Below are 25,376 nucleotides of genomic sequence, written 5' to 3' on the forward strand. Positions count from 1 at the left end.
GGGAAGCAGCCAAAATGCGGAGGCAAAGAAACAGGTCACAAATGACAGAAATGGAGGAAAGCAAACTACTGGATATAGAGTTCAAAACCACAGTTATAAGGTTTTTCAAGAATTTTCTAGAAACCACCAATAAATTTAGTAAGACCCTCAATAAGTCTAGTGAGACCCTCGAGGATATGAAAAAGGACCAACTAGAAATTAAGCATACACTGAAATAAAGATTATACAGATCCAACAGCAGACTATAGGATCACAAGAATCAAGTCAAAGATTTGAAGTACGAAGAAGCAAAAAACACCCAACCGGAAAAGCAAAAAGAAAAAAGAATCCAAAAATATGAAGATAGTGTAAGGAGCCTCTGGGACAACTTCAAGAGTACCAACATCCAAATTATGGGGGTGCCAGAAGAAAAGAGCGAGCAAGATATTGAAAACCTAGTTGAAGAAATAATGACATAAAACTTCCCCTACCTGGTGAAAGAAATAGACTTACAAGTCCAGGAAGCACAGAGAACCCCAAACAAAAGGAATCCAAAGAGGACCACACCAAGACACATCATAATTAAAATGCCAAGAGCAAAAGACAAAGAGAGAATCTTAAAAGCGGCAAGAGAAAAACAGTTAGTTACCTACAAGGGAGTACCCATATGATTGTCAGCTGATTTCTCAAAAGAAACTATGCAGGCCAGAAGGGAGTGGCAAGAAATATTTAAAGTGATGAATAGCAAGAACCTTCAACCAAGGTTACTTTATCCAGCAAACCTATCATTCAGAATTCAAGGTCAGATAAAGAGCTTCACAGATAAGAAAAAGCTAAAGGAGTTCATCACCACCAAACCAGTATTATATGAACTGCTGAAAGGAATAGGAGGAGGAGGAGGAGGAGGAGGAGGAGGGGGAGGAGGAGGAGCTGGAGGAGGAGGAGAGGGAGAGGGAGAGGGAGAGGGAGAGGGAGAGGGAGAGGGAGAGGGAGAAGGAGAAGGAGAAGGAGAAGGAGAAGGAGAAGGAGAAGGAGAAGGAGAAGGAGAAGGAGAAGGAGAAGGAGAAGGTAAAGATAAAAATTATGAACAATAAATACATATCTATCAACAAGTGAATCTAAAAATCAAGTGAATAAAAAATCTGATGAACAGAATAAACTGGTGAATATAATAGAATCCGGGGCATAGAAAGGGAGTGGACTGACAATTCTCGGGGGTAAAGGGGTGTGGGGGCGGGAAGAGACTGGACAAAAATTGTACACCTATGGATGAGGAGAGTGGGGGGGGGGATAATGGCAGAGGGTGGAGTGGAAACCGGGTGGAGAGGAGCTATGGGGGGAAGAAAGAGGAACAACTGTAATAATCTGAACAATAAATATTAAAAAAATAATAATAATAAAAATAAAATAAAAAAGAAGAAACTTTAAAAAAATAAAAAATAAAAATAAAATAAAAATTAGCCTGCTATAATTAGTCAAACATTTCATTAACTCACCCCAATGCCTTGGCAGGGACAGACCAAATGATTTCTCGGGCTTTATACGGCCCATGGGCTGGATGTTCCCCACCCCTGAGAGGAACCAAGCCTTTCAGGGAAATTTCAACTCACTAATCAGAAATATTACCCAATGCCCCAGTTGCTGGGGTCCTTCTGTGGGCACTGATATGATTGGGCAGTGAAAAGAGGCTCTCTTTTCCTCCCTGGAAACTTGAATGTTGGCTGCCATCATGAACAACTCAATAAATATCTGAATTAAGATGTTCATGACCAACAGACTACTCCAACAGAAACAAATGGTCATCAATGCCCTTCACCCTGGGAAGGAAACAGTACCTAAGACAGATTTCAGGGAAAACTAACCAACATGTACAAGACCACCCCAAGATGTTATCTTTGTGTTTAGATTCAGAACCCATTTTGATGGTGTCAAGACCACTGGCTTTGGCATGATTTATGATTCCTTGGATTAGGCAGAGAAAAATGAACTCAAACATCAACTTGCAAGACATGGCCTGTATGAGAAGAAGACCCCAAGAAAACAGCAAAAGGAACACAAGAGCAAAAGGAAAAGTCAGGGGGACTGCAAGGGCCAATGTTGGTGCTGGTAAAAGTGAGCTAAGGATTGGACAACAGAGAAATAAAAATTCCTCAGGGACTTTACGAGGTAATTGTGCAGATTTTTCATTAGAAGATTAATAAATTAAGAACTTATAAAAACAACCTGATGGCCCTAGCCAGTTTGGCTCAGTGAATAGAGCGTCGGCCTATGGACTAATGGGTCCCAGGTTTGATTCTGGCCAAGGGCACATGCCCGGCTTGCAGGCTCTATCCCCCCCAGTAGGGGGCATGCAGGAGGCAGCCAATCAATGATTCTCTCTCATCATTGATATTTCTATCTCTCTATCCCTCTCCTTTACTCTCTGAAATCAATTTTAAAAGTATTTAAAAAAACAACAACCTGATGCCCTGGCCAGTGTGGCTCAGTTAGTTGAGTGCTGTCCCATGCACTGAAAGGTCACTAGTTTGATTCCTGGTCAGGGCACATACCCAGGTTCCAAGTTCGATCCCTGATCAGGGTGCATTTGGGAGGCAACCAATCAAAGTTTCTCTCTCACGTCTATGTGTTTTTCTCTTTCTCTCTTTCTCTCTCTCTCTCTCTCTCTCTCTCTCTCTCTCTCTCTCTCCCTTCCACTCTCTCTTTAGTCAGTAAAAATATATTTGATAAAAAACTGCTTCCACTTTCCCTTGGATGATCATGCAAATCACAAAGGCAAGAAGGGGCACAGTCTGCATAGTAGGGTCAAGCCCTATAACTAACCCATTTGGCAAATCACTCAGCTATGGTGGAAAGAACCAGTCACCTCTCTCAAATCCAAGAAGCTGTTCCAGAATGAACCATTTCTGAGAGTGACAAGCAATGTTAATAACATCAACTGAAATGCTTTCATAGCTCATCACCAGTAGTAAATAAATTGGCCCTTGTCTCATTTCAAAGAAAAATATTTGAAATCTGTGTTAAATCTCTTTAGCCACCCTACTATTAGGGCTTTTGAAGCAAACTTTTAAGAGCAAGTAAATAAAACTTTATTGGCTCAATAAAAACTGATGTCCAGGGCTCTATACTCACAGTTACTATTGTTAAATTATGAAATACACCAGGTATCCCTAAATATTCAACAACATCATTTAGAATAAAAAGTGAATCTTTAATCCAGAGTCAGTAATCACAAAATGAAAACAAAAGCTCTCTAGAAAAGTAATTGAGATACAGTTTCTCATTAGCTTAAAGGAAATTATCTTATCCCAGGATTTCCTGCTAACCCATCAGTTAAAATATTTCATACAATAAATATTTCCTGGGTTTGAAAATATTGGCTAGACCTGCCTCTTGCTTCCTTGATGAAAGGTGTCTTATCAAATGATTAAGAGCTTAGGCCAACAGAGGAAAATTACTCTATTCCCAGCAACTGTCCTAACAGAGTTAAAACAAAGGTTTAAAAAGCACAATCTCAAAATGGGACAGTAGTTCACATATCTTAGGTTTCCTTTTTTTTAATGTTGGTTCATATGCCATTTAATTTTTTGCACTATCTAGTATGAGTAGCCGAATACTAAGTATAAAAATAAATCTGAATACCCACCCATTCCACTTTGTTGTTTTTTTATTATTTTTATTTTTATTGAATTTATTGGAGTGACATTGGTTAATAAAATTATATAGGTTTCAGGTATACAATTCTATAATATATCATCTGTATATTGTATTGTGTGTTCACCACCCCAAGCCCCTTAGATTTCTTTACAAACAAAGTTAATGAAACACTAGATTTTTATGTAGACAGAGAAAAACAAATATTTTTATTTTCAAGTCACCACCTCTTCTTTCTCCTTTTCCCCCTAAATAAACTAGCTCACTTTTCCTAAGCTAGATATGATATCTATCACTTTGTAACTGCTTCCTGACGCAGAGAAACACTACAGAGTGATTATCTTATTTCCACAGGAGGGAAAATATGCGCCCACCTCATCCACCCTCAACACTACAGGGATACAACTTGTTCCAGAAGTTCTACACAGATAAAGTGCAGTGCAAAACCAGACAGACGTTATCCACTGTCAGAGAACAGTTTCCAACATTTCCATTAAGGACCACTAGGTCAAAGTCAAGATCAGAAAATATGTCCAATGCCCTTAATCTCACAGCAAATGGTCCCTCAGACTGATCTCTCTCAAAAGAAATACATTAGGTTTGCCAACTTTCACCTATTAAAAACTAAACCAAATATATGGCTTTTACAACCAATGATTCAGAGAAAAGGGAAAGCATTGCATTCATAGTGATCTAGACTCACCATCATTAGTACCCAAATATTTTCACAGCAACATTTTATTTTTTATGTTTGTATTGATTTTAGAGCAAGAGGAAGGGAGAGGGAGGGAGAGAGAAACATCAATGTGAGAGAGAAATATTGATCAGTTGCCTCCTGCATGCACCCTGACCAGGGACCAAACCCACAGCCTGGGTATGTGCCTTGACCGTGAATTGAACTGGTGACCTTTCAGTACATGAGACGGTGCTCAACCAACCAAGCTGCACTGGCCAGGGTTTCACAGCAACATTTTGAGAAAGCCTAAGAGGGGCTCCATTTTCTCCATTTAAATGAACGTTTGTTTCAACTAAATAGTTATCTGTGTTACGCAACATAAAATATACAAGGGCCAGTTTTGTGAATTTTTGTGTATTTTTTTTCAATTTACATAAGGATGAAAACAAGAAAAAGAATTCTATTTATTTACTTATTTGAAAATATAATATTTAGCTAAAGTATCTTGCTTTTACTAAGGCATTTTAGAGCTCTGTTTTCAACCACAGAGTTAACAATTCTTTTCCAAAGTATAACTGTATATGAGCCAAAGTTTGATACAACCCAAACAAAGGTTTTTTTAAAAATGGGAAATAGAAGAATCTTAATCAACACCAGCCTCAATAATTATAACATTCTCACTAAGTCTGTCATGGTTTTGTCAAGTATTATTGAAATTATAAATTCTTCCCTTGATAAGTATTTTTCTGCCAACAATTAAAGGAGGATAAAACACTGTTTAATTAATATTGAAAGCAACAGCAAACTGACTTTGGATTCCCAAGAACAGACATCTGGTGGTCACCCACTTTTATCACAAAGATCATCACACTTATTATCAATGATCACAAGTCCATAAAGACACTTAAGTTATACAAAATTTTTTAGCAAGTGTAAGAGGAAGTCTATATACTCCATACAATTTATCCTATGTAATAAAGAGGTAATATGCAAATTGACCCTCACTCCATCGTGCTGTCACAAGATGGCTGCGCCCACAGCGGAGGCGAGGGTCCCATAACGAGCCGTAAGGAGCGATCAGCAGGGACCTGAGGCTGCGTGGCACCGGGCCAGGGCAGGGGACCTGAGGCTTCACCCCCCCACCAGGCGGGGCTTGATGGGGGACCTCAGGCCTCACCACCCCCCGCCCCGGCGCTGGGCCGGGAGACCTGAGGCCATGCCCTCTGCCCCAGTGCCAGGCTAGAGGACCTGAGGCCACACACCTGGCCCAGCGGGGCTTAACAGGGGACCTCAGGCAGCACCCCCCACCCGGGCACCAGGGGACCTGAGGCTGTGCCCCGCACCTAGCACTGGGCCGGGGGATGAGGCTGCACCACCCGCCAGCGGGGCTTGACGGGGGATGTGAGGTTGCGCCTCCCACCCAGTGGGGCTTGATGGGGGCCCTGAGGCTGTGCCCCCCACCTGGCAGTGCTTGATGGGGTTGGGGCTGGCCAGGTCTAGATCTCGCCCAATGGGGGTGGGGCCGGCTGGGTCTGGGTCTCTCATGATTTTGAGGTGCACCCGGGTGGGTGGGGACTTGGCTCTGGGTCCCAGGCGTGCCCCAGACTCTGACAGGAGGAAGATTTTCATATACATTTTACTAATTTGCTTTCATCTCTAACACTTCTATTATAGAGAAAGGGCAAATAGCAATATTAAAATATTTCCTCTAATTAATGCCCTTTTAATGTGCACGAATTTCATGCACCAGGCCACTAGTATTATTTATAAACAGAAAAACAAGTATTCGACCAAGCTTAGATGGTAGGACTGGAAAAAAAAAATTTAGCTAATATCTCCAATGATTTCTTATTTGTTTCATCCTTACCCAAAGCAAGGTAAACAAACAATGGTTCAGAACAATTTTCTATCATAAATTTCATATTCCCCAAATTTATAAAAGCAGCAGAGGGTGAAAAAGGCCTTAGGAAGAATGATCAGCCTAGCTGTATCTGTAATCAATTTTCTATCATAATCACCTTTCCCCACTAGACCATAGATATTGGCTTGATATTGGTATATGTTTAATGGAAATGCACTAATGGAGTGTGCAAATTCAGTTCATAGAAAGTTAACTAAGGCCCTAGTTAGTTTGGCTCAGTGGATAGAGCGTCAGCCTGCAGACCAAAGGGTCCCAGTTTCAATTCCAGTCAAGGACACATGCCCAGGTTGTGGGCTCGATCCCCAATAGGAGGCATGCAGGAGGCAGCCAATCAGTGATTCTCTCTCATCATTGATGTTTTTATCTCTCTCTCCCTTCCTCTCTGATATCAATAAAAAATATATTTATAAAAAGTTAACTAAGGGTCTCCCAAGTTTGCCTACATGTAAATGCTAGTCTTGTATTCCTTGACACCTTCCACACCCCCTTATACAGGAGCTGCCTGAAACAGCCCATGTTGAACTGATTTTTTTAAACGTCAATTATCTTATTTTCATCAATAATCACATCAAGTTCTTAACACAAGGAGAGCTGACTTTGGGGGAAAAACATTATGAAAAGATTAGCAAATATAGGAGAGAATCACCCACTTTTTTCCAGAGTTTTGGATGCAAAATAAAATACTAACTAAGAACTAATTCCAGCTAACAATGAGAACTGAGTGTTTCAGCATTAAACCCTTTGCAAAGGTTATTGCTATACATTGAAGCAAATCTATCCCATTTTACGGAAGAGGAAGCTGAGGCCTAAGAGAAGATAAGTAACTTGCCCCACAATAGGAGAGGAGAAAAATCTAAATCCTGGATTAATGGAAGCTTGATCATAGTCCCTAAAATTTAGAGGGTATTACATATCTCTAAGTGATGAATTTTTATTTTATCAATTTCGTTTCAGTTGCATAGCTGATATGATTTTTGTACCAGTCCACTGACAGGATTATACAGTGGGGCCATGACTTACGAGTGTCCCAACTAACGAGTTTTTCAAGATATGAGCCGTCTCTCGGCCGATTGTTTGCTTTGAGTTGCGAGCTAAAATTCAGGTTACGAGCCAGCTTCAGATACCCCACCGCTAGCTGGCGCAGCGAACGTCACAGTGAACGCCACAACATCAGCCCAGCATCATGTGTCATTTTAATGGTGAAAATTGATTTGACATACAAGTAATCTGAGTTACAAGCTCCGTCACGGAACGAATTAAACTCGTAAGTCAAGGCCCCACTATACATGTATCCTACTCAATAGCTTATAAAGAATAATGTTTTAAAATAGGAGCCTCCAGGAGGTACAAACATGCGCTCTCCAATATGGTAGCCCCTAGCCACATGTGGCTTTTGAGCACTTAAAATGAGGCTAGGCCAAATTGGGATGTGCGCTGAGTCGAAGATACACACAGGATTTTAGAGACTAAAGAATGTAAAATATATCATTAATAATTTTTATTTTGATCACATGTTGAAATTATATTTCAATACTTTGAGTTAAATAAAATATATCACTATAAATAATTTACTGTGGCTACTAAAAAGTTAAAATTACATACGTGGCTTACTTTTGTGACTCTCATCCTATTTCTCTTGGCAAGCACTGGAAAGTGTTAGGAACACTCTTCTGTGCTCTTCCTCACCACAAGAGGAGTTACAACACTGATGTGAGCCCAGGACACCTAAACTGCTAGTTAAGGCTTTGATAACATTAAAACTTGTGGGTTTTAATCATTATTCAATGACTAATTCATTCAGTCAAATAATTATTTATTGAGCAACTGCTATGTCTCCGGTAAAATAATACCATGTCTGGTACATGGGCCTGTCTCTTTTATAGTGAACCTTTTAGGTAAGATCTCAATCACACCACTTAATACTTTGGTGATGTGGCTGTAGCCATTAGCAGTAAGAACTACAGATGCTCCTCGATCCATCAGGTTATGTCTCAGTAAACCCATGGTAAACTGAAATATCATAAGTCAAAAATGTATTTATGACTCCTAACCTACCAAACATGGTAGCTTAGCCTTGCCTACCTTAAACATGCCCAGAACACTTACATTAGCCTACAATTGGAGCAGTGTAGTTTCATCAATCTTCTTCTTCCCACCTGAAGCAGGAGACACTAATGGGCATTTTGCAGACATGATGGGATGTGAAAACACAGAACACAATATCCAAACAATACTGGCAACACAGTAGAATATCAATTGTACTATTTCTGAATGTGTGTCAATTTTGCACCATCTCAAAGTCAAAAAATCTTAGGTCAAAACATCGTAAGTCAGGGACTATCTGTAAATGATATCTTCAGAACATATTTAAAATATGACAGAGAGATAAGGGGACGGTGTCAACAACAATCCAAGGATTTCATTAATTAGGCATATGAGGTGGGTTGTCTTAAAGTTAACAGTGTCTAATGTCAATTTCAACCTTAATCAAAAGATATGGTAATCATGCAAATACAAGTTCAATTCAATGGGGGGAGGAGGTTAAATGTTCTAGCAATTTATTTTAACTCCTACTTGTTTTACAAAGGAACAGATCTTAGAGGAATGGTCTAGAGGAGACTATGTTTCCCTGTGAGAGAAAAACAAAATGCCCATAAGAAATGCCATAATATTGGAAAGAATAATGTTCACCACCAGGCCAGTCTACTGAGCCAGGATTCCAGATTATTTTATGCAGCTTCTATGTAAAAACAAACGTTATGTTTCCCATAGAACACGATCCTGCAGTTCCCAGTCAGCTAGTCCCAGATAATGCACTAAGGGTTCTGCTTGAGTAAGAATCAAGCTCATAGTTTCAAAATTGCATTTCATGGAAGATTTGAGCAGAAGACATTTTGTGTTTGATCCAGAAATCCCAGTACACTGTCATTTAGATACTGTCAGTGGAAAGAAGAGAAAGGAAGCAGCCAGGTCGTGCTAATTAAGATGTCAAACCACTGCCTGGAATGACTCACTTTTCTTGTTCTGCTAGATAAAGTCTTCTTAGTGGTATTAATATCCCAGCAAAGCAGAGGAATTGTTACATTAAAAGGTGGCATAAATCTAAGCTTCAAGATGCAATAAACTCATGAGAGAGTAAGCCTCGGGGGCATTAATTTCATCTTTCACAAATGAATACCCAGATCTTGCTGGTCTCACTTCTCTTCGAATAAAATTTTAAATACAAATCTTCAAGCTCTGAATTGCTAGACGTGTGAAGAAGTCAGTTCGAGCACTCAAGGAGTTGAGTGCCTGCTATGTGCAGAACTCTGCATACCGAGTACTGGCCAAGTACAGAGGATACCTCGACTGGCCCTCAGAGACTACATACCTGTGTTAGTGTCTTAGGGCTGCTGTGACAAATCATCACAAACTCCATGGCTTAAAACTACAGAAACGTATTCTCTCATGATCTGAAGGCCAGATGTCCAGAGTCAAGGTGTCGACAGGCCTTCAGAGGCTCTGGGACAAGCATGTCAAACTTGTGGCCCGCAGGCCGCATGCCTTGTTTATTTGGCCTGTGTTCGCCTTTGAGTTTGACGTGCTTGCTCTGGGGAAGAATCCGTTCTTGTCTCTTCTGGCTTGTGGTGGCTGCTGGGATTCCTTGGCATGTGGCCCCATCACTCCAATCTCCATCATCATGTTCACATCACCATCCGCACTGCTCTGTAGGGATGATCCCCTCTCTTCTACATCTCTCTTATAAGGTCACTTGTGATTGGATTTAGGGCCCAAGGGTAATTTCCATGTCAAGATTCTTAATTTAATCACACAGGCAAAGACCAGTTTCCTTAATTGATAACATTTAGTTTTCACATATTAGGACCTAATCTCTTTGGGGTGCCACCATTCATCCCTAGACACCTCGTCTCCTTGGGGAGGCAGAGCGATCAGGGATGAAACTGGACTGACTGAAATCCAGCAAAGCTGCCTAAGTAGGTGCTAAACGGTGTGGCATAAAAAAAGCCTTCAGAGAACGTGGTCTCTATTGCCTGAGTCGGGACTGGATGAGGCTCTCCTGACTTCTCTCAGATGCTCTCAAATGATTTTGTGCGCTTCTGAAGGGCCACTCTCAGCCCAACAGTATTTATCTTTCTAGCTGCTCTTCATAGCCTTCTGCCTACATTGTCTTCGTTTTACTGCACTCTTTCACATTGCTGTTCCCCCTCATTATGATCCTATGTGTTTTGTTTTTTTATTGTTATTGTCATTGTTTGTGTTGGGCCAGTCTTTTCAGGGCTGATGTGAGCTACTACCTTACATGACGTGAGAGACACAGAAAGGTTTCTGCTGCACCAATTCTTACACTGCAGGTCACGTCACAATGTCTACAGTCCTTCAAATTTCTTCTTTGGACTAAAGCTCACCATTTAAATTCAAATATTATTTTGCAGCAGATTACACATTTAATTGTGAAGTTACTGAATTTTCATGAAAGAAATCTTTAGAATCATTATTTCCAAAATAAATCTTTGTCCAAAGATTTGCTCTGTGAGGTTTGTTAATGAATGTTCTGTCTCCAAAAACAAATAAAATTAACACACACACACACACACACACACACACAGAAGGGACAATGATTCCATATTCAAGAAGTTACAGAAAAAAACCTCTGACCACCAGGTATCTCAGGGAACTTAGAGAGCCTGGTGAGCCTACAAAAGGGACCTGAGCCTAGTTTGTAGAGTTCCCAAAACGTATTTATACACAGACACCGTTTTTCTTCTTAAAATATGTGATGGCAGGAATCATGTCCATTTTGTTTAACTTTGTATCCCCAGCATCCAATCCAGTCCTGACACATAATAGGTGCTCAATGATATCTGAATGAGTGGGTGCATAGTAAGTAGGTAAATGGATGGATCAGTGGGTGGATGGTTTGGTGGATGGTTGGATGGATAGATGGATGGATGGATGGATAGAATAATATTTTGAAAGCTTCAATGGCTTTTGTAGACCAAGAAAAAGAAAGAGGACAAAAGGAAGGAGAGAACATGGCAACGGGAGGGAAGGGGATTGAGAGGATGGAAACTATAGACTGGCGCAGTCAAATTTCCTATACCCGGCAATTTTGCTCAGGGCCAGTTCTGATCAGTAAGTTAATATTAGAGAATATTTACAGGTTCTTTATGCCATATCTTTGATGGAGAGGCAGTGCTATGAATTGAATGTACCCCAAAATCCATACGTTGAAGCCCTAATCTCCAATCTAATCTAATAAAATACAAACATGCAAATAGACCATACCTTTGCTACCCCTTAAGCCACACCCACCAGCCAATCAGAGCAACTATATGCAAATTAACCCAACCAAGATGGCGGCTGGCAGCCACAGAGCTGGAGCAAGCAGGAGGCTTGGTTACTCCAGTGATGGAGGAAGCCAAGCTTCCCACCTGCCGCAGCTGGCTCTGAGCTCCACTGAAGGCAACAAAGTTTCAATTATAGAAGGTAAATAAATCCCAGAATAAAAAAAAAAGAAAAAAAGGAGAGGCTGGGAGCTTCTATCACCGGGGTTGCTTGGCCAGCCTGAAAATGGCCCTCAGCCCCTCACCCAGACTGGCCAGGCACCCCAGTGGGGATCCCCATCCTGAAGGGGGTGTGACCAGCTGCAAACAGCCATCAGCCCCTCACCCAGGCTGGCCAGGCACCCCAGTGGGGACCCCCATCCTGAAGGGGGTGTGACCAGCTGCAAACAGCCATCAGCCCCTCACCCAGGCTGGCCAGGCACCCCAGTGGGGACCCCCACCCTGAAGGGGGTATGACCAGCCTGCAAGCACCCATCAGCCTCTCACCCAGGCTCGCCAGGCACCCCAGCAGGACACCAACCCCGATCCGGGACACCCTTCAGGGCAAACCAGCCAGCCTCCACCTGTGCACCAGGCCTCTATCCTATATAATAAAAGGGTAATATGCAAACTGACCCTAACAGCAGGACGACTGGGAATGACTGGTCACTATGACACACACTGACCACCAGGAGGCAGACGCTCGATGCAGGAGCTGCCCCCTGGTGGTCAGTGCGCTCCCACAGGGGGAGCTCTGCTCAGCCACAAGCCAGGCTGACGGCTGCCAGTACAGCAGTGGTGGTGGGAGCCTCTCCCACCTCCTCGGCAACACTAAGAATGTCAAACTGCAGCTTAGGCCTGCTCCCCGCTAGCAAGTGGACATCCCCCAAGGGCTCCCGGGCTGCCAGAGGGATGTCTGATTGCCAACTTAGGCCCAATCCCCCAGGGAGCGGGCCTAAGCCAGCAAGTGGTCATCCCCCGAGGGGTCCCAGACTGTGAGAGGGCACAGGCCGGGCTGAGGGACACCCCCCCCCCCCCCAGTGCACAAATTTTTGTGTACCAGGCCTCTAGTGTGATTATATTTGGAGGTAGAGCCTTTGAGAGATAATTGGGCTTGAGGAAGATCATGAGGGTAGAGTCCCCATGATGGGATAAGTGCTCTTATAAGGGGGTGAAGAAAGCATATCTCTTGATATCTCTCTCTCTCTCTTCTTTCCTACCTCCCTCCCTTTCCTAAGTGAGGATACAGTAAGAAGGCAGCTGTCTACAAACCATGAAGAGGAACCTGCCCATGCCTTGTTATTGGATTTCCAAGCCTCCAGAACTATGAGAAATGTTTGTTGTGTAAGCCACACAGTCTTCAATATTTTTTTATAGCTGCCCAAGCCAACCAAGATTGGCAGCATGGCACAGCGTTAGTCAGACACACCTGGGCCCACTTCCAGCTTCACCATTAACAACTTCCATTATTTCACCTATAAAGTGTGGACAGCAATCCTACTTTACGGAGTTGTTGAAGAGCCACGTGTAGGAATCCCTGAAGAGTTCCTTTCACATATACTTTTATCTCCCAAGCAATTTGCAAAGTGCTTTATAGAAGCAATGACTTAGAAATATTAATTCATTGATGTATTGCTCCCTATAAGTGTTTCTTTCCTCCCTCCCTTTCTTCTTTCCATTCATTGTCCTGTTTCCACTAGGTAATACAGTCACATAGTTCAAAGTTCAAAAGATACACCAAAAATACCTTGAAAATTCTCCTTTTTTCCACTGGACCCAAGCATCCAGTTCCCCTTTACAGCTGCTTGTAAATTAGGCTCAGAATTAAATATTGCTCATGGTGGGTTTAAGCAACTCAAAACAAAATGCCCTACTCTTATTCATCGCTCCAGAAGGTCTCCCAGCAAGGCTAAACTGTTTTAGCCAGTTTGTTACAATTCTTATGTGGATTAATCAAACAGTCTAGTTAATAAAGAATAAGCACATATATTATTCATCCATCACCAGTTTTTCCAAGAATCGGAATACTAAGCTATATTAGGCATAAAATGGAACTCAGCACAGCTTAAATTCCTCGTAGATGACTGAGAGGCTCTGCATTTCACCATACTTCAGGGATGTCGTTGGTATCGGAATCAATGCAATGTCCCGAAGAAGGTTAGAAGTGATAGCAAAGGAAGAGTTCATTTTTTGGAAATTTGTTGGGTGAATTATTTTTTACTAACATGTTAGTATCCAATATTAATCCATAAGCACAGGAGGTTGAACCTGAGACCACTGTGGTTGGCCAGCACCCACTGAAACTGGCAAGCTCTGAGAATAGAAATGTAAAGAAGATGTGAATCAAGTACAAGAAGGCACTGCAGATTAGGACCAGACAGAGTTAACGCCAGCAACAAAACAACCTGGGGAACACAAAAGACCCGGATATGCAAAGAGGTACTATTTGAATCTGCACACCAAGTCCTGGGATTTGCATAACAAGTTGAAACAGTAGGTAAATCATGACTTACATTGATGCAGAACTGAAAGTCAGACAATAAGATGGGACCACTGATGCTCAGACTCTGCGACCCTTTTATGGGCCTCTGGATCGACTCCTATGTTCCAAAGATGATCTGACTAACAAGCCAGAGTTAGTCCAGCCAATTTCTGGCTTTGGGAGCCTCAGCAGGCACAAGCCCTGTGAACTCAGAAGACCACACCACAGAACAAGAATCTGGCATGAGGATAATGAAAACATGATGCATCCTGTTCCTATTTGCGTGCAACCCAAATACACTCATATCCACTTAGCTAGAAACCTACACAATATATTTAGGTATAGTAGTTTCATCATTGCAGTCAAGTGAGATTTTTTTTTTTTAATTTGGCTGCAGAATCAGCCAGAATTCAACAGAAATTTCTAAAGAAAAACATTCTATGAACTTTCACCCAAATTCCCACGCTGAGACAAATGCTAAAATTTTATTATGCTAGACCCAAGGTTTATTTATCCCAATGACAGAGTGACAAGAAGTGAATTTTATTTATTATTTGAACTATACCCTATAAAAAAATAAAAGAAGCTGAAAGCGTATGCTAGCAACTTTTGTTACATTACCATCTCTTTTTTCCAATTGTAAGGGCCAACCAAATACAATAGGAAGTATTTTATCAGGGTTGTCACATGTGCCAACCCCTAGTGGGCTCTCCATTCCACACTGATCTACCACTAGGAACTAATATCCTGGGTGTACTAATGCAGTGTGATATTTTTCCAGAGGAAGGGGGCAGACAAGAAGGGACAGCCTTCAGACTGTCAGTTTGTGGTGAGGGCTAAAGAGAAAGAGGAGTGGAAACATGGAGTCACCACACAAGGCCAGAGAGCCAAGGTTGCCCAGCTTTGGGTGTTTAAGTTTTTAGACTTCTTTCTTCTACATATTACTTGCACCCAATGAAAGGATCTCAATGTGAATGGATCTCAATTATGCACTCTATTAGCTTAGCTCACTCACTGTAATATTGAGGGTTCACCCTTCAATCCAAACAGGAGCTGTGAAGCCATAAACCCAGGCCAAAATGAGTCTCAGAAACAAAAAAATGAGGGCCACAAAAAGTGGAGGCAATGTAAAGTTTGGTGTTGAGTTTTGAGGGAGCTTCACAGTCTCTTCTTCATTCCAGGTCAGTATTGAAAAGCAGCAACTCAGGAAATCTCCCAGCTAGATACTTAGTCCACCGGAAGGCCAAGTTCAAAGGAGGTATACTCAGATGCAGGGGAAAGGAAGCAAAACATGTGCATCTGGGCCAAGTTCTGATCTAGGTTTTTAGAGAAGACATCCCATACCCTCTTTTGGAATGGCAAGATCCAGAAGGCTAGTAAGACCCAATCCTGGGATGGAGGAAAGAAGGCATGGACCAGGTCAATCAGGCCTAACGCTGACCTAAGCCCAATGGAAAAGGACAAGAGAGTCCCTAAAAGCTCATTACAGTCTAGAGCAGCTGCTCACCAAGTAGACTGCCCAGAATAGGAGCTAGAATTACGAATAAAGGGCATGTCAAGTCCCTTCAGATAGATAGGTAGGATGATAGATAGGCAGATCGATAGATGATAGATAGATAGATAGATAGATAGATAGATAGATAGATAGATAGATAGACAGATGGATAGGTAGGTAGACAGATGGATAGGTAGATAGATAGTTAGACCTAAGCTCAGGGACAAAGCAAAGTAAAGTCACAGGGAGGTCTTCTATTCAGAGTTTCAATTCAGTAATTGTAAGTCTGCCCAAAGCTTCCTTGCACATCTGACTCAAAGGAATAATGAGATGAAAAGATGATCCAAAAATCTTTTTTTTTTTTTTTTTTTTTGCTATAGAGTGGGGATTCTATGAATATTGTTATGTATCATCCTCTGGGAGTTTCTTACAAAGAATGATAGCATCCCATTGAAACCTAAGAAGTAAAACTCTTGAACACTGACTTGTTTCACCATCATGCAGCCTCTCAACTGTTCCTAGCAGCACAATCTCTTAGGAATCTAAAACACCAGCAGAGCTGACCATCCTCTTTTGAAGTATGATCAAAAGTGTGGGTCTCAAATATATTTTCAGAATAAGAATAAATCATATCAACCTGAAAGGAGAAAAACTATCACTTTGAGTAGGAACTCTTCAGGGAACATTCTCTCATCCTCCTCCACATTGCTGGTCCCTAATTAATGGATTTGCATTGTTCCACTGACTAGTCCGATTTCTTGGGCCAGGTACTTCTCTGAATTCCAGTTTCCTTACCTGTAATGCTGAGAATGTTATGAATACTTACTGCTTGGGATTCAAGTAAGAATCAAGTAAGAAGATGTATAAGTAATCGCTGCACAAATGTCAGAGGTTTCTGTAATAGTTATTTCTTCTCTGAGAAATAGAACACTGAACTATCAATCTTAAGATGTATACTTCATTCCCACTAAGACTAATAAAAGAAACTTAAATTTCTCTTCTCTTCTTGGTTTTCTCTATCTCTGGAATGAAATTACCCATTATGAGAGAACTACTAGGAGTTGTTTGGATATTTTTTAAGTTATTGCTTAGTTCAAATTATTAGTATTAAAATGACAGTTACAAATTTCTAGGTATCATAGTCTATACTGGTACCTACTCTAAGATTTGAAGAAAAAAAAAAACAAAGTAGTTTTAAGAGTAGGAATGTCACAGAAAACAATTTTAAATATAATTCCTGCCCCCCAATTCTCTGTAACTATTGCTTAAATTATCAGAATTATCTATGGATGCATTCTAATTACCAAAAAATTTGCTTCAGATTTTCAGAGACTTTCAAGCATGAGTCATTTGAAACTCCATCATTCTGCTGAAATAAACATGCTGATCTACATGTTCTGGATCTTACAACAGAGGGTAGCGTCCATATCCTACACATATAGTGGATTTATGTATCCTTATGTATGTTATACCTCGCAATAAAAAATATATATATTTAAAAGGAGTCAATAAAAGAATAAGGTAGAACTATGAGAATAGAGCCCTGTTGATTTTTTTTCCATCCAAGCTCAAATAATTTTGTCAAGTTGTCCAACACTTAACACTGTCTAAATATCTTTCTATATCTTACGGATTGGTGGCTGTTCATTTACACTTAACCAAGGTTATAAAAAACTATAACTAGGAAGCCAAAAAAGTTACATTTCACTTCACCAGAAAGGAATGCTGGGGCTTAACAACTACCCGCAGAGTCACTCACCAGGGCTGTGCTTGTTTTGCTATTCGTTTGGACAGATTAATTTTCAGAAATTCTTAATGTGATAAGCAGAGAATAACCTGAATTTCAATAGAATGGCTTACTTCTGTTCGAGTATGTGGCTACCTTTTAAACCATAATTGCCATATAAATACAGCACTTGGCTCTCTTTTGTATGTTTAAATTAATAATACGTCCTAAGCCTGACACAGGGACATATGCTGACTCTGTGGGTTACCTACTTAAGAACCAAACTCCTTCAATTTTGTTCTGACACTGGGCACCCATGGGCATTTTGGGCCAGGGTGTTGGTTGATCAGTCTAAGCCTCTCAGAGTAATCTCATTTCCCTTGTTACTGTACTGTCTAGATTATGTCATAGGCTTCTGTAGTTATCCGGGGAAGACTTCTTTTGGAGGTTTTACTCACTCTTAGAAAGATATGAGGCCAGGATTTGGAGAAACTGGAACCCTCATACATTATGAGTGGAACCCTCAAACCTGGAAAACAGTTTGGCAGTTTCTTGAAAAGTTTAATTTACCATACAATACAGCGATTTGTCTCCTACATATCTACCTCAGAGAAATGAAAATACATGTCCATGAAAAAAGTTATGCAAAAATATTCACAACAGCATTATTCATGATAGCTTAGAAATGGAAACAACCCACATGTCTGTCATCTGGTGAACAGAAAAGCAACACGTAACACATCCATATAATGGAACACTACGCAGGGAATAAAAGGAACAAGCTACTGATTCATGCTACTGCATGGATGAGCAGAAACTTTATAGTAAGAGAAAAAAGGCAGACCAAAAAAAAAAACCCACTCTTGCACAATTCCATTTATGTATGAAAAAGTCCAGGGAAAACAACTCCATAGAGAGAGAAAGTACATTAGTGGTTGCCTGAGTCCAGTGGGTGAGAACCGAAATTAACTGCAAATGGGCACCGGAGATATTTTGGGGGTGATAGAAAGTTCTAAAAGTGGCGAAGGTTGCACAACTTTGTATATTTACCCAAAGAAATCATTGAATAGAGTACATTTAAAAGAAATAATATATGTATATAAATATATGGCAAAGATTCAACCCTTTCTGGCTTCCTATCCTGGGTTCCCAAGTGGAGACACGCTGCTTGAGGCTGCAGCTCAAGACCAGAAGGAGAAAGTCAGCTAACCAGGAACCATGACATTGCTGAGCCACTAAATTGGCCAGTCCTGGAACAGTCCCATTCCAGGTTTCTTTAACATGAAGCCAAAGAATAAGATAAAATAAAAGTCCTTACTTTCTAAGCCACTTGGTTAAGAATTCTCTTACTTGATGCCAAAAGGTCCTGATTGACATAGACTAGAAACAATAGACTAGAAATGGCCAACAGAGTTTCTTCAGTGGTATTCAATCCACGTGCACATATACTTTTAAAGGGAGAGTAGAATTTTGAAAATATACCTGCTATAGATTGAATGTTTGTATGCTCCCAAAATTCATCAAAATCCTTACGTTCAAAACTAATTTCCAATATGATGGCATTTGGAGGTGGGACCTTTGGGCAATGGGTAGGTCACCAGAGTGTCACTCTCTTGAGTGGGATTAGTGCCCTTATAGAAGAGACCACAGAGAGCTCCCTTGGCCCTTCCACCATGTGAGGGCACTGCAGGAAGACAGCTGTTTATGGACCAGGAAGCAGGCTCTCACCAGACACTGAATCTGCCAGCACTCAGCCTCCAGCACCATCAGAAGTAAATTTTTGTTGTTTCTAAGCCACCTAGCCTATGCTACTTGTTTACAGCAGCCTGAACTAAGATAGTGCGTTTGTGATGATGTACTTATGTCCAGGCATCTCTAACACATTGTGTATAACTACCATATATGACATGATGGACACTGTGTGTAACTATCTTATGTGACATGAGAGACATTTAAGATGACACCTGGTAGTTTTATTGAAACCATATTTCAATCCAACCTTGAACTAGCATCACTCTGGCCTATCTTTCATCCACTCTCCTTAAAGTTCAACATGAATCATATGACTTAGGCATCCCAAATGCATTCCAGTTTTCATCCCATGTTTCATCCCTCCATGTTTTTGCATATATTTCCCAAGCCTAGACTTTGGCCACCTGTTAAAATGCATCTTTTAAATCCTTTTGAAGTGTCCCCTGACTCCAAAAGGTAATCACTCCCTTCCCTGATATAATCCCATACTTTGTACACACCACCATTATCACCTCTATCCCCCATATTGGAATTGGTTTTATTATTACTATCCCTGCCGGAGTCCATTCATTGTCTTCACTAGCTGAGTTTAGACAGAGACCCCCCAAAAGCTAGTAACCTTTGAAGTTTTAGCAAAGGTCAGAACTGTGCATCACCCAGTTAATTTAGGTAATAATAGTTGAAGCATCCCCACCTTAGTTCCCTTAATTCCTTAGATACTTATGTAGATCCTTGTTGATTATTGTTAATCAGATACTCTGCCTACTCCCAGAAATCTATTGATGAACTAATCAGATACTTTGTCTATTCCTGGAAATTGTTTGTTGATCTGTGTGTCATTGAAACCTCCTTACCCTAAGGGCTACTCCAGATCAATAAAAGATTGGAGCGGCCTGAGCATAGGAGGAAGTCCTTCGGGACTTGCCCGCCTGGTCCCCCAATATTGCAAAATTATCTCGTGTCTTTTTCTCTCATTTGTTGTGCGGCTCCTCTTTCAGATACCGAACCCTACTCCATGCAGAACGTGGAGGGAGTCTTACTCGACAATCCCTCCTGTCGTGAATGACAAAGGGTTTGAAATTAAATAAGCTCTACCTCCTATTTGGGTGACTTTGGACAAATCACTTTACTTCTGAGTATTAATTTCTTCTTCTATAAGATAAACATAGACACTATCATCCCATCTCTCTTAGACTCTAAGATAACATATGGGAAAGCATTTTATCAATTAGAAAGTCATGACTAATTTTAGTTAAGACTAGATAAGATTCTCTAAAGTTATGTAATGAACCACACAAATTAGGAAAAAGATATAATCTCTCATCATCTACCAAAAGTACTCTAGCCAAGACTACCAATGAGCATTGATCTCCCATATGCTTAAAACCAAAGATCTTTCTTAATAGTCATCTGGCTCAATCTATCAGCAGCACTTGACACAGAGGATCTTTCTTCCTCCTGAAGACACTGGGCTTCAACTTCCCACTATTCTTTACCTGCCCTTTCTCATCTTCCCCACTTCTAAACCTGGAGGGCCCCAAGGCTTAGTATCTAGACCTCCTGTCTTTCTATACTCATTCCCTTAGTGATCTCATCTAGGCTCACGGCTTTAAAGAGCATTTAATTTCTTCCAGCTCACTAATTCGTATCTCTAGATTTCTTCCCTGAAAACCAGACTTGTGTATTAACCTGTCTAGATGCTTAAAATATATCTTAATATTAATGTGTCCAAACTGAGCTCTGGTCTCTTGCACCCCAAGACCCCATTTCATCTCAGTTAATGGGCATTCTGTCTATTTAGGTGCTCATACCAAAAGTCTCAGAATCATACTTGACTTTGCTTCTTTCTTTCATAATTCCTATCCACTTCTCCAGAAAATCCTCCAGCCAAAATATCTTCAGAATTCAACCCCTTCTCACTACCTCCATGCTACTTTTTCCCTCATCCAAGTAGCCGTCACCTCTCACTTGATAGCTGAAATAGCTCCCTAAATGATCTTCCTGTTTCTGTCCTTGTCCACTCTGATTATCTCAATCCACCAGCCAGAGCCACCATGTTACAACATGACTTATATCACAACAATCATTGTTTAAACCTCCAATGGAATCCCCTATCCCTGAGTGAAAAATCCAAAGTCCTCACAATGGCCTTTAAAGATCCATGTGATTGCTCACCATATTCCTATTTCCTCTATGACCACATGTCTTACCACCGTCCCTTTTGCTCATTCCACTCCAGCCAATGTGCCCTCCTTGCTTTTCCATTGATTTACTAGGCACATGCCATGCCTCTTCCTGAATGTTCTTCTACCCAATATCTCTTAGCTAATTCATTCACTTCTCTCATGGCATTCCTGAAGTGTCACCTGCTTCATGAAGTCATCACTGGCCATCCCTCTGAAAATTGCAACTCCTTCCCTTCCACTCCCTATCTCCCTTTCCTGCTTTATTTATTTAATAGTAGTTGCTGCCTTTTAACATATATTTTATTGTCACTAGTAAAAGCTCCAAGAGTGCAGGGATTTTTAGTTCTTGTGCATCCTCAGTGCGTAGAACAAGTCCCAGCACATAGAAGCCACTAAATAAATATTATTTAAAAGAAAGAATAAGGAAAAAGTGATTAAACAGAGTTGGTTTCATAGTTTCATGATATATGTTTCTAGACAATGATAAGCAGAACTACCATCAAAGTACGTAGAAATGATTGGAATTTTAAAATCATCAAATTTGAGGCTATGAAGAAGAAATCAATGTGAATTTGGGAACACCTATTATACCTAAACAAACTCATAGCAAATAATTAAGTAGAAATGGTACTCAAAATATAGCAAAATATTCAGGTGATCACCTCCTAGACTTAATATAAAGTTCAAAGACAATAAGTGCTTTTTTATTTACTTATTAAATGCTTAGTATGTATTGTATTCATCATTTTTAGATGGCACATATGAATGTTTAGATTTGCTTCCTATGTAAATTAAGTGCAAATACTTTGGTAGATTGTTCTGATTTCAGTAATTCAAATTAATCCACATCACTGAGCAGTTTTAAATAACCAAGACTGTAAAATTTGGTATTTACAGTAAAGTTATTAAGCATATTTGGTTATAATTTAAGAATTAGCATCACATATCAAAATATAAAGGAATTTATCACTTTAAAATCTATAATTACAAATCATTATATTAGTAGGTGCTATACTAATAATATAATCTTCTGATTAAAATACATGTGGTCCACAAACAAAGTTTTAGATACATCTGGGGGGGAAATATTTTTTCATTTAAACATTAACTGATTTCATATTTTTCTTCTTAACATTTCCGGACAACTCTTCGCTGGTAGATTACAAATGAGAAGAAGCAATACCTTAACATTCCCATCAGAAACTTCCTAAGGGTAAATGAATATAATTTTCATCAAACTAAATAATCACTCAGAGAAGGCAATGTATCTTGCTAAATTACAAATCTAGAAAATGAAAACCCAGGACTTAAACTTCATTTCACGATGATAATGCTAGTCTTCTAAGTGTTGTTTATACTAACTGTGAGTTTTCTATTTAAATAAAGACCATTCTATAAAACCAATATCAGAAAATGTGTTCAATAGTTTTTCATTTCCTCATCAAGAAACCACTGAATCGCCACTTTATACGATAGCTGAAAAGTGAATAACAAAAATTTTAAAACTATATCTAAACCTACTCATCATGGATAACATTGAAAATAGAGAAATCAAGTAAATCCATTCTAGAAACTTGCTATTATCTCAATTCACAGAAATTTCTATAAGGAAACAGAAGGACTCAAAATCCCAAGATGAAGCTACGACCTTCAGCAACATGCTTACACTTGAGCTATGTTACATGATCTCAAAACAGCCAGCCAGAACCACCATGTGACAACACTAATTACATCAGAGCAATCATTGTTTAACCCCCCCAATGGAATCTTCTACCCCTGAGTGAAAACTCCCAAGTCTTCACAATGGCCTTTAAGGATCCATGTGAATTGCTCACCATAGTCCCATTTCCTCTTTGACCACATCTCCTACCACATGCTTACACTTCATAAATGTTTGTCAAAGTGAATTAATCCACGCTTAACCGGATAAAAGACTTGAACTGAACCTATTTTCAGAGAAAAACATTTAAATATGTAAAAAATTCTATCCAAATTGACTTCGAATATTTCAGTGAATATTTTTGGTTAATGTGGCTTGAAATCTGTAAGGCAGTCAACAAAGAAAGTTGAGAGTACCAAAATGTCACTAATTTATTCCAAAAGGCAATGATCATACCTTTTATTATATGACTAGAGATACTTAGCCCTCTCTTACGTTTTTTTCTTACATATACTCTTTTGAAAATGAGATAAGTGTTATGATCCCCACTTACAAGTCAGGAGACTGAGACCCAAGGAAGCCACGTACCCTGGCAAATGGATCATGGTAAGTAGTTGCCTTGGCTGGGATTCAAATTCAGGTCTTTTTATCCCAAAGTCTATTTCTAAACCTCGGGGCCTAACTCTGGATGGCCATTAGAACAAATTCAAACATACTCACTTTAGACATTTGTAGGCAAAACACTTGAGGAGAAATAATACTGCACTATCTACCCCCCCAAAAAAATATTCCAGCAGATAAACTTCTGTTGAAAACATTTGAAGAACTCTGACATTTCCATACAGCACACTTTGCCAAAAGTATACTTTACAGAAAATGTAAAACATATTTCCTCAACTAATATTCCAAGTTATGAATTCACACAAAATAATTATTAACACGCATGAAATTATCCACCTCAGTAACTCTATTGTTCAATAATTTAAAAAGAAACTTCACAAGGGAGGATGCACCTTAATTATAGGAGTAATGAGCAAATCACATAATCTTAAAGGTAAAATATGTCTTAAAGTTTCTTTTCCTTAATCTTCATTTTATAGTTGATAAGTTAAAGTTCAAGAAGATTAAGTAGCTTGCCCAAGTTTATACAACTAAAAAGAAATCCTAATAGTTTTTTACTTGTAATAGGGTATAAGTATTTCTGGTTCTTAATTGTCTTCTTTTACCAGACCTGAACATTTGTCAAAGTAATATATTAATGATAGTTGCCATCTATACCATTTAAAATATCCTTTAAATTGAGTCATTTTGAGAATCAAATCTTACAACTTCAATCATTTCAAAGTAACGTATTTTAAACAAAAGAAAACTCTCACTTTCCATGGCAAACAAGGAAAGTTAAACAAGGAAAGTAAATACTGCATCGAAACACTTATATTACCAACAGTATTTATGTGAACTTTTAATTGCTTTCTCATAGGGGTAGACAAAAATGAATTGTAAGACTTAGAAGTGGGACTAGAAGACTCTTAATGAATGTTATAAAAACTTGATGTATTCCATTAAGACTAAACATACTCACAGGCTCTTTGCTATTACACTGTCAAGTTTTCATTCTGTGAGAACTTGTACTTAATATTGACTCCCAGTTATTAGGAATTCATTTACTTCTGGTTAGTTTTGGATTTTGTTTACCAGAATGAAATATCAAAAGTGAAAAAAAATAATAATGCAAACCCCCAAAGTTCTGCTAACGTAGAAACAACGCTACCATATTTAAAGACAAAACCAATCATAGACAAAATAAGGCATTTGCATATTGGACCCATCATTGTTATACAACTTTCCTTAGTGACAACATAATCCACATTCATTTGTGTGCTAATGGTGAAGAGCACATTGTAAAACTGATAAAATTTCATCGAAAGTACTCGAATCCTCATTCCAAATGAAAAAGAACCTACCAACACCAGTTCAAAACAAGGGAATCTGAAGTCATAAATCACTGTGATCAGGCAAAACTCAAAATAACTAGGCCAGGCTCTAATGGCATTAGCACCAGCCCCAGAATGAAGCACTTGTGGGCATTTAAAAAGAAAAGTACCTTTCAGGTGGAGAATTCCCAGTGATCACGTTGCAGTAATCCACATAGGGAAGGCAGCCTAGAAATTCCAACGTTTTAACTTTTAAGTAACTCCAAACAAAGAAGTGTGATAACTTTTCCTCCAGCATCGGCGTGACGTTGTGTTGGTACTTCCATAACGTTCACTGATAGGAAGATCCCGAAGGAGCAATGCACTGCGTGATGCTTTCTAGATGCTGATAATAATAATTACACCTGTACAATTAAAGTTAATTAATGTTAGCTTCCAGGTCATTCAACACAGTTTCTTTAAAAAATGTAACCGTACAATTATATTTCAGTCTTTGACATGAAAATTCAAAACTACATAGTTCTGGCGCTTGAATCCTTTCTGGCTGCAAGTTTTAAATAATGGGTACTTCTCTACAAAAGCATGACTTT

General features: G+C 39.7%; 1 long non-coding RNA gene across 1 annotated transcript in view; it reads right to left on the reverse strand.

Annotated features, from left to right (window-relative positions):
* Positions 1-25,376, reverse strand: part of LOC118676782 — a 99,488-nt gene that overhangs the window by 72,400 nt on the left and 1,712 nt on the right. Inside the window, exon 2 of the long non-coding RNA XR_004974222.1 lies at positions 24,957-25,190. This is a non-coding gene — a long non-coding RNA (uncharacterized LOC118676782). The remainder of the gene's footprint in view (positions 1-24,956; positions 25,191-25,376) is intronic.

This window comes from Myotis myotis, unplaced genomic scaffold (genome assembly GCF_014108235.1).
Source record: "Myotis myotis isolate mMyoMyo1 unplaced genomic scaffold, mMyoMyo1.p scaffold_m19_p_2, whole genome shotgun sequence".
NCBI lineage: Eukaryota > Metazoa > Chordata > Mammalia > Chiroptera > Vespertilionidae > Myotis > Myotis myotis.